The sequence below is a fragment of the Mesoplodon densirostris genome, chromosome 4 (genome assembly GCF_025265405.1).
Source record: "Mesoplodon densirostris isolate mMesDen1 chromosome 4, mMesDen1 primary haplotype, whole genome shotgun sequence".
Taxonomy (NCBI): domain Eukaryota; kingdom Metazoa; phylum Chordata; class Mammalia; order Artiodactyla; family Ziphiidae; genus Mesoplodon; species Mesoplodon densirostris.
The window spans coordinates 160289313-160298228 of record NC_082664.1 but is presented as its reverse complement, the minus strand read 5'-3'; the positions used below and the strand labels follow the sequence as shown (position 1 = coordinate 160298228).

At 39.9% G+C, this 8916-nt stretch overlaps 1 non-coding gene across 1 annotated transcript; it reads right to left on the bottom strand.

Annotated features, from left to right (window-relative positions):
* Positions 1-3554: 3554 nt before the first annotated feature.
* Positions 3555-3658, bottom strand: LOC132489726 (U6 spliceosomal RNA). Its single transcript, XR_009532108.1, has one exon. It is a non-coding gene; the product is annotated as a U6 spliceosomal RNA (small nuclear RNA).
* Between the last annotated feature and the right edge of the window lie 5258 nt (positions 3659-8916).

The following is an 8916-nucleotide window of genomic DNA, read 5'->3' as shown; positions in this document are numbered from 1 at the left end:
GTTGCTGATTGGTTTTTAAGTATTTTAAAAAGCTAACAGCTCAGATGGAAAAAGAGGGTATACCCTTGAGTTATAAATAGGAGCACAGATGTCATCATGGGTGGACCCATCAGGCCACTGCCAACCGCGATGATTTTCTCCAGAGAAAGGGTGTTCCACCCTGAAGGCCGGCACACCATCAACTGTTCAGGAGACCCTAGAGCTGGCTCGACATCAAATCGAAGACCTCAGCTGGGAGGGAGTTATGACCCTTTGAGTGAATTAACCAGGTCTCTTTTTCACTCTGTTCCTTATCAACACATTCCATACTTTCTCCTCTTGCCTTTTGTTACCCCTGGCTTTTTGTCAGTTTCAAGAAACGTCAAGTAGGAAAAGAAGAGACAAAACAAAAAAAACAAGTCCATTTTGATATTCATCGTCAGGTGAATATCTACAAGTGTGAGGGGGGAAGAGGTTTCAACTAAATGTCCAAATCAGGCATCGGAATGCTTTGTGGATTTTAGGTTATGGGCTATGCCCAGCAGCAAAAGGATATCGCAAGGTGGCCATGCCCCCATGGCAACGCTCAATAACTTCAAGATTAAAAAAATAATCTAGGGATTCTTAGCTGTGTGTCTGCCTCCTTGATATTAAAGTCATTTTGAACTCACTGCTGGGAATAACAGTATGTGTTGGAGAAAACATGGGAGATACAATTAGTTCGACAAATCTCACAGTAACTGAGGGTCCATGGTCAGGTCACCTAAATTCTTGGTTTCTTAACTTTCTTCCATGACAAACAGTGTTAATGATATGCTAATTAATTTACTTATTAATATATTCATGAGATATTGTTGGAATGTTCTAAAGTTGACTTGTAAAGTAATAATGCTTGAAAACTACAAATTGCTATGTGAACACAGAGTGAATTACTGCTAGGGAATTCTGAAGATGAAGATTTGGGTGAGGACTCTAGTGAGCTCGCCAGAAGGGAAACCTCAGAAGCCTTCAAATCTTTCGGTGCACTGTATCAAATCAGACAATTTGTAGGCAGTAAAAGATTCAAAGACAGGTTAACTGTGGTCTGTGAATTCTGTCTCTCTGTTGAGGATTCCATCCAAAGGATGAGTAGGTAAATATAGGTTATGGAAAAATCTACTCTTTTTAAAATTAATTTCTTTCTTTAATTGAAATATAGTTGATTTACAATATTACATTACTTGCAGGTATAGAGCCTAGTGATTCAGTATTTGTACAGATTATGCTCCATTAAAATCTGTTTGTAATGGCTATAATTCCCTGTGTTGTACATTATATCCTTGTTACTTATCTATTTTATACATAATAGTTTGTACCTCTTAATCCCTTACCCCTATCTTGCCCCTCCCCCTTCCCTTTCCCCACTGGAAACCACTGGTTTGTCCTCTACATCTGCAAGTCTGTTTCTCTTTTGCTACACACATTTGTTTGTTTAATTTTTAGATTCCACATATAAGTGGAAGTAGGGTAATTGCCTTTCTCTGTCTGACTTATTTTACTAAGCATAATACCCTCTAGGTCTATCCATGTTGCCGCAAATGGCAGGATTTCATTCTGGAAAAATCTACTCTTTGTACTTTCTTTTTACCTACAGCATGTGAGGAGAAAAAGGGATGGAGATAGAGAAGGAGCTTGGCTGATAATAACAAAAATGATAATGACAACATCTAACTACCATTCCTTGTGTAGCTGAACTGAATGCCCAGCAATTAGCTCCCTATTTTATATTCATTGTAATCTTCACAAAACCCCATGAAGTAGATACTATAAATATCTCTTTTTATAAATGAGGACACTACAGCCTAAAGAGGGTAAGCGTTGCTCTCAATCTCATACAGAAGTGGTAGCAACATATATATTCTAACATGACTTTTTTAAACTTAAAGTACATTATGTATAACTGTACAGATTGTTAAGAAGTCACTGCAAAATATATCTCACTATGTGTCACTCACATGAACTCTAGTCTGTCCTGAAAGCCATGGGTGGTTAAGAAAATTCATCCAAGTGTGAAGAAGAGTAGAGAGAAGAGATTTCAGGTGATAGAGTTTTCTTTTTTGCTGATTGTGATACGTCTTACCATGTCTAGTTTATTCGTCTTATGAAAAACTTAACACAAAGAAAAATGTGTCCTACATCTGTTAAGAGAAAAAGAAACTCACCACTGACCGAGGATCTCAAGAAGAGATGCAGAATGGATCACCTTCAAGTGCCATGATGATTTAATTCTCTTCAATAGATCATTATTTTTTTTTAATTAAAAAAGATTTTTTTGGCAGTGTCACGCAGCTTGTGGGGTCTTAGTTCCCCAACCAGGGATCAAACCCAGGCCCTGGCAGTGAAATCACTGAGTCCTAACCACTGGACTGCCAAGGAATTCCCTAGATCATTATTTAAATTATACTGTCAAAATCTAAATAAAATATGCAGAGACTCCCAGAGCACCTCTTCCATAAAAATCTCAATGGAAGTTGAAAAAACAAAGCACACTATGGTCTATTTTCTTTGAAAATATACTGATGGTATTCGGAGGATGAAGTTTAAGCAATGCCCCCAAGAGCTCCCCTCTTTAGCCGAAAGTCTCCCAATCAGAGTGTTTTCACTTTCCTCATTATGCAGGGTTTGTAAGCTTAAAAAATAAACCTACCAAAAAAAAAAAAAAAACCCAAGAGATAAAATGGTAGGTATGTAGAAAGGGTAGGGAGATGAGGAGGCTGTGGGATCTTTCTAGAAAGCACATCTTTCCTTCTGTGATGGAAAATCCAAACCCCTTGTTAGACACATGCCAATATGTACATGATGTGGGGTAATGTACACTGCTGTCACTGGCGTTGAACACTGGTACCCTCCTTTTTGATCTACACCATATACTGTCTGCAGCTATCAAGAGATTCAACTACAAGAGACACTGGAATCCTGCAGAGCCTCAAGGAGCTACCCTTCACGTCCTGTCCCTCCTCAGAGCCAGCGGAGGAAAGGGGTGGACATCAAGGTGGGGCAGACGGAAGTCAGGGGCGAAAGTGACCAGCCCAGTGGAGGGAACGGCCAGGGAGGACTCAGAAATGACATGCGGTCAGGGTCTGAGTTCAGAGAATCCCAGAAAGTCTATTTTCTATTCATGATAGGACATTCATGGTTGTGAATAACACAGTTTGAAAGGTTTAAAACTCAGTGTGTCATTGTGCTAAAATAGATCTGTGCTGCGAGATTGCCAAGCTGGCATTAAAAAGAGGGAGGGGGGAAAAAAGAGGAAAGAAAGAGGAGGGGGAAAATGTGCCCACAACATGCAGGCTCAGATGAAGTAAACCCTAGACCTGCCTGCTGCTATATCCAGACGTTTCCAAGGAAGGTGGATCGCTCTTAATTGCGCCTGAGACATACTAGGAATTTGGCTTTTTGGAAATCCAGGAAATTTCTTATCTTCCTATCAGTGGTTCCCTAACTGGGTGGCAGACTAGGACCCCCTAGAGATCTCTTCAAAATGACCGGATGCCTGGGCCCACCCCTAGAGATTCTGATTTTTTTAAAAAATTATTAAAAATATGGAATGCTTCATGAATTTGCCCATCATCCTTGGGCAGGGGCCATGCTAATCTTTGTACAGTGTCAGTTTTAGTCTATGTGCTGCTGTAGCTAGCGTGAGATTCAATTTGTTTGGGGCTAGTACTATTTTTTTTTTCTTCTTCTTCTAAAATTCCTCCATCAAGTCTAATGTGCAGCCAATGTTGAGAAATGCTGTTATGGACTTGCAAACATCTTTTTAAAAACTGCCTTGATTGCCTTCTCTTTGGCAGATGTTTTAGCACTTTGCTAATTGTACGTGGAATGTCAAATCCTACCTTCATGAGTTGGAGTTTCCCATGGAGTTTTCCCAGTAAGTTTCCAGGGAAAAACCCTGACACAGGCTGAAGTGATTTCTGGGTTTCATAATTTCTAAGGTGCACATTCCACCCCCCCACCCCGACCCCCTCCCTACCACCGCCCATTTTAATGCAGCAGAAATCAGGATGCATCTTACAATCACTGCGATTGTTCAGTCATTGCCGGGCCAAGTTGCAGTCCCAATTAAGCTGCTGTTGCTTTTACGCACTCTTGGTCATAGTGCTTCATATCTCTGGCACTTCTATTGTGTTATATGAACTGTTGCAACCAGATGTGTTTAATGATGTAATGGGTGCTTACAAAGTCTCTAAGAAGATGATGCTATGATTTGTCATTAAAGCAAAAAGTTACTGAGTACAAAGAAGAGCAGGCAAGCAGAGAAGGGGGGCACAGAGTTGGTATTAGGAAAACAATTATTTGTCGTTAAAGGAGTGACCGAAATTCCTCATGTTCTTACAAAGCAACAAGCCAGTGCTTTCTGGGATCTGCAGGAGGACACGTGCACTCAGAGAGGAGGGCTCCTTCTGAGACCGTGCAAGAGGACTTCCCATCACACCAGCCAAGCAAGAAAGCACTCACATCAAAACTCATGGAAAGGCGAGCAGTGGTTGGAGAGAACATCTGAGACCATTGTGGAGGACTGCTTTGGTTTAGAGAAAACTGTATCATCGATGCTTTAAAATTTTTTTTATTTATTTTATTAAAGTATAGTTGATTTTTAAATTTTTATTTTATTGAAATATAGTTAATTTAACATGGATGCCTTTGATAGCACAAATGACAGTGTCACAGCTAAAGCTGCCCATCAATGATTGAGTTAAAAAGTAGTATAAAAGCACATTTCCTGAATAAGAAGAAATTTTTGAAATTCCATAACCAATTTTATTTTAGTTATATTTTCCTTTTAAGGTATAAACAAAGACCAATACATTTTTTAGATGCATAAGTAAATCTAAAAGAGCTCTTACAATAAGTATAACCTGAAACTTATAAGTAGTAAAAAAAACTTTGTTTGCAGTATGTTTTCTTCTTAGTAGTGCATAAAATAATTGTGTGTTTTTCAATCAACTGGTGTCAGATTTGATGAATCCATAGTCTATAAATCCTCTGCTAGCCATCATAGGGAGGGAGCATTGTTTTCTGATAATTCATATGTCCTGCTTATTAAAGACAGAAAATCTCCAGTCTACGGCACAACTTTGTGCTTTCACAGAAAACCAATTTATAAAGATGTATAATGTCTTAAAAGATCATGAAAACTGACTAGCGTGTTCTCCTGAATAAGTAACTTTACCTCTTTAGGCATCAGATTCCTCATCTATACAATAATGGGGTGAAAAAATGGTTTCCAAGGACCAATCTCACCACAAGCTGTGGCAAAAAAAAAAGGATCAACTAGGAACAAGGAAGCCCAAACCTGGCACAGACAGACATGACATAAAACATGTTTTATTTGGTGTCGTATGATGTCACTTATATGTGGAGTCTAAAAAATGATACAAATGAACTTATTTACAAAACAGAAACAGACTCACAGACATAGAAAACAAATTTATGGCTACCAAAGGGGATACGCGGGGGGGAGAAATAACTTAGGAGTATGGAATTAACAGATACACACGACTATATATAAAATAGGTAAACAACAAGGACCTACTGTATAGCACAGGGAACTATACTCGATATCTTGTAAAAACTTATAATAGAAAAGAATCTGAAAAAGAAATGTATATATAGATCTCTATATCTGAATCACTTCGCTGTATACCTGAAACTAATGCAACACTGTAAATCAACTAGACTCCAATAAAAAAAAAAAGAAATAGAGAAAAATGTTTTATTTGGAAGAACCAATCATGTTGCATTCCTCCTTCCACCATCTGCTTCCACTGCCTATGATCACGCCCAGGAAACTATCATTTGTTCATTCGTTCATTCATTCACTCACCATGTGCCAGGCAGGGGCTCCGCATCAGGGATAAGAAAAGCATTGTGAGAAGGATGAAGCCCTCTCTGCCCTCTTAGAACTGGGGGCAGGTGGGCAGCAGTAGATTTTAGTATAATTATAGTTTTTGAGGAGACATGCAGCAGACACCTCTTTCAGAATCAGAATCTTGCCTTTCAAGAGAAATTAGCTCCCTGTATATAAAAACAAGCAAGAAAAAAATACCATGCTTCATACCAATATCACCCACCCTCCCATCCCCAGGGTCACAAAGAGCGTCTGATAGATCAGAGAAATCCTGGGGATACAGGGATGTTTATTCTTGATTAATCCACAGAGAACAGGGTCCAAGAAGGTTTTCCTAAAAAAAGATCTGACTCCGGAGCCTATGAGTCAATGTGAAGTTAGCCATGCTAAGAGGAGCTGGGACCCCAGGGATCTGTGCTGGCAAAATACCAGCCCTGATGAATCCAATTCACTCCCACCAGCAAGAATGCGCAGTCACCATATTAGATGGAATTTTACTAATAAATGGCTCCTGGCTTGCCTTGTGTTTGAACAAACAGCCCAACAATGAGAAGTCTTGCTTCAGAGAGAGGCTCCAGCTAAGCTGGAGCAAATTTAGGTATTAACTGAAACCCTTCGCTAGCAACTAGTCAGGCAATTTGTACTCAAATGGCCTTTAAAAAGGATTTTTCGCCACTATGGAGAACAGTATGGAGGTTCCTTAAAAAACTAAAATTAGAAATACCATATGACCCAGCAATCCCACTACTGGGCGTATACCCAGAGAAAACCATAATTCAAAAAGAGTCATGTACCACAATGTTCATTGCAGCTCTATTTACAATAGCCAGGACATGGAAGCAGCCTAAGTGTCCATCGACAGGTGAATGGATAAAGAAGATGTGGCACATATATACAATGGAATATTACTCAGCCATAAAAAGAAATGAAATTGAGTTATTTGCAGTGAGATGGATGGACCTAGAGTCTGTCCTACAGGGTGAAGTAAGTCAGAAAGAGAAAAACAAAGACCATATGCTAACACATATATATAGAATCTAAAAAAAAAAAAACTGGTTCTGAAGAGCCTAGGGGCAGGACATGAATAAAGATGCAGATGTAGAGAATGGACTTGAGGACACGGGTAGAGGGAAGGGTAAGCTGGGACAAAGTGAGAGAGTGGCATGGACTTACATATACTACCAAATGTAAAATAGATAGTTAGTGGGAAGCAGCTGCATAGCACAGGGAGATCAGCTCGGTGCTTTGTGACCACCTAGAGGGGTGGGATAGGGAGGGTGGGAGGGAGACGCAAGAGGGAGGAGATATGGGGATATATGTATATGTATAGCTGATTCACTTTGTTATAAAGCAGAAACTAATACACCATTGTAAAGCAATTATACTCCAGTAAAGATGTTAAAAAAAAAAAAGAAGATACAAGGATGTGATTACAGCACAGGGAATATAGCCAATATTTTATAATAACTTTAAGTGGAGTCTAATCTGTAAAAATATTGAATCACTGTGTTGTACACCTGAAGCTAATATAATATGGTAAATCAACTCTGCTTCAATAAAAAAAGAAAGAAAACAAGCAAAAAATAAAATAAAAAGGAGTTTTCCCCCTTCAGAATAGTATTTTCATTTTTGATGATGCTAGTCTTTCCCCTGTGTTTAAAGGAATAGAAGGAAGCATTTGTTTTTGTTAGATGCTGCTTCAGTCCCTGGGGGCTGGCCGGGCACAGCTCTGCTCAGAGAAAAGCTGGCAGAAAAGGGGGTTCATGGCACGGCTAGCAGCGAACGGATCCAGGGCTTTGAGCTTCGTGCCTTCTGGATTTCTCCTTGAGGACTAGGGCCCTGGACAAGGTCCCCGGCTGAATGTGTAGCAAGTGTCACTATGGCTCAAGCAATGAGTCAAAACAAAACAAATCATCTAGTTGTTTTTTTTTTTTTTTTTTTTTTTTTCTGGATGACGACGGATTTCAGTAGCCATAATGCAAGCCCTTTCTGCTCCATTGCCTCATCTCCTCTGGCTCCAAAATTATTTGCCCTTAAATCAGCAATGATTATTTTGATCTTCCTGGATATCTTACATGTTATTGTTACTAGCGGAAATGGGAACAATTGTGGGGAGATGTTATACTAATATTTGCCCCTAAGGACATCTTCTAGGCTCTTAGAGGATGCCAGCAATGCCAGCAACACCTGCATTTTGATATGTAGAAGATCATCCTTTAATTCTTCAGTGTTCTCCCCTCTCCCTGAAAAAGCAATTGAAGGAGCCAGTACAATACATGCACGAGCTTTGTTAAAAATGATGTGTTAAGTGTGGGTGTGTGTATCTTCTCTCATGAGTGTGTGTGTGTGCATGTTGAAAAGATTCAAATAATGTGTGCCAATGAGGCAATGGGGCACAGGAAGACAATTATTTGTTACTTCTGTATATACTGTGTGTTTGAAGTTTCTACTGCAAACACATAGTCTTTTAATAATTAAAATTAAGATAAAAATGAAAAAGTAGGGCCCCAAGCAAATTTCAGAGAAAGTCAGAAAACCAGGGTGGACAGTGTATGTGTTACTAAGTAATTTATTTCCACTATTAATTCTGAGTATGCAGTCCCAATAGGATTGAGCTAAGACTTCATCTATTCCTTGGTGTCTATGAACTCCCTCCTTGATTGTGAAACAAATACTCACAGGGCCAATGTGTTCTGGAAGCCCTGATCCCAGGTAGGGCTGCCTGAGCAGTGAGGCTGACTGACAAGCGATCCTGAGCCCTCTCCGCTCCACAATCACTTCTCACAGCAGCCCTCTGAGCCCGAGCTTTCACTGGGTTCACGGTCTGCATGGGGAAATCAAGGTTCAGATGTGGGATGCCTCAGGAGTAGCTGCAGGGGATGAGTTATCCTGAGTCCTGCCTGACTGCTAAGTGAAGGTAGTTTAGCCAATAAGACCTAACGCGTTTATCTTAGAGATCCATCCGAGGGGAGAAAACTGGGGCTTGTGAAATAACAGAGGTACGGTTGAGTGAGGGCGGTTCCATCCTTCAATGGCTGATAAAG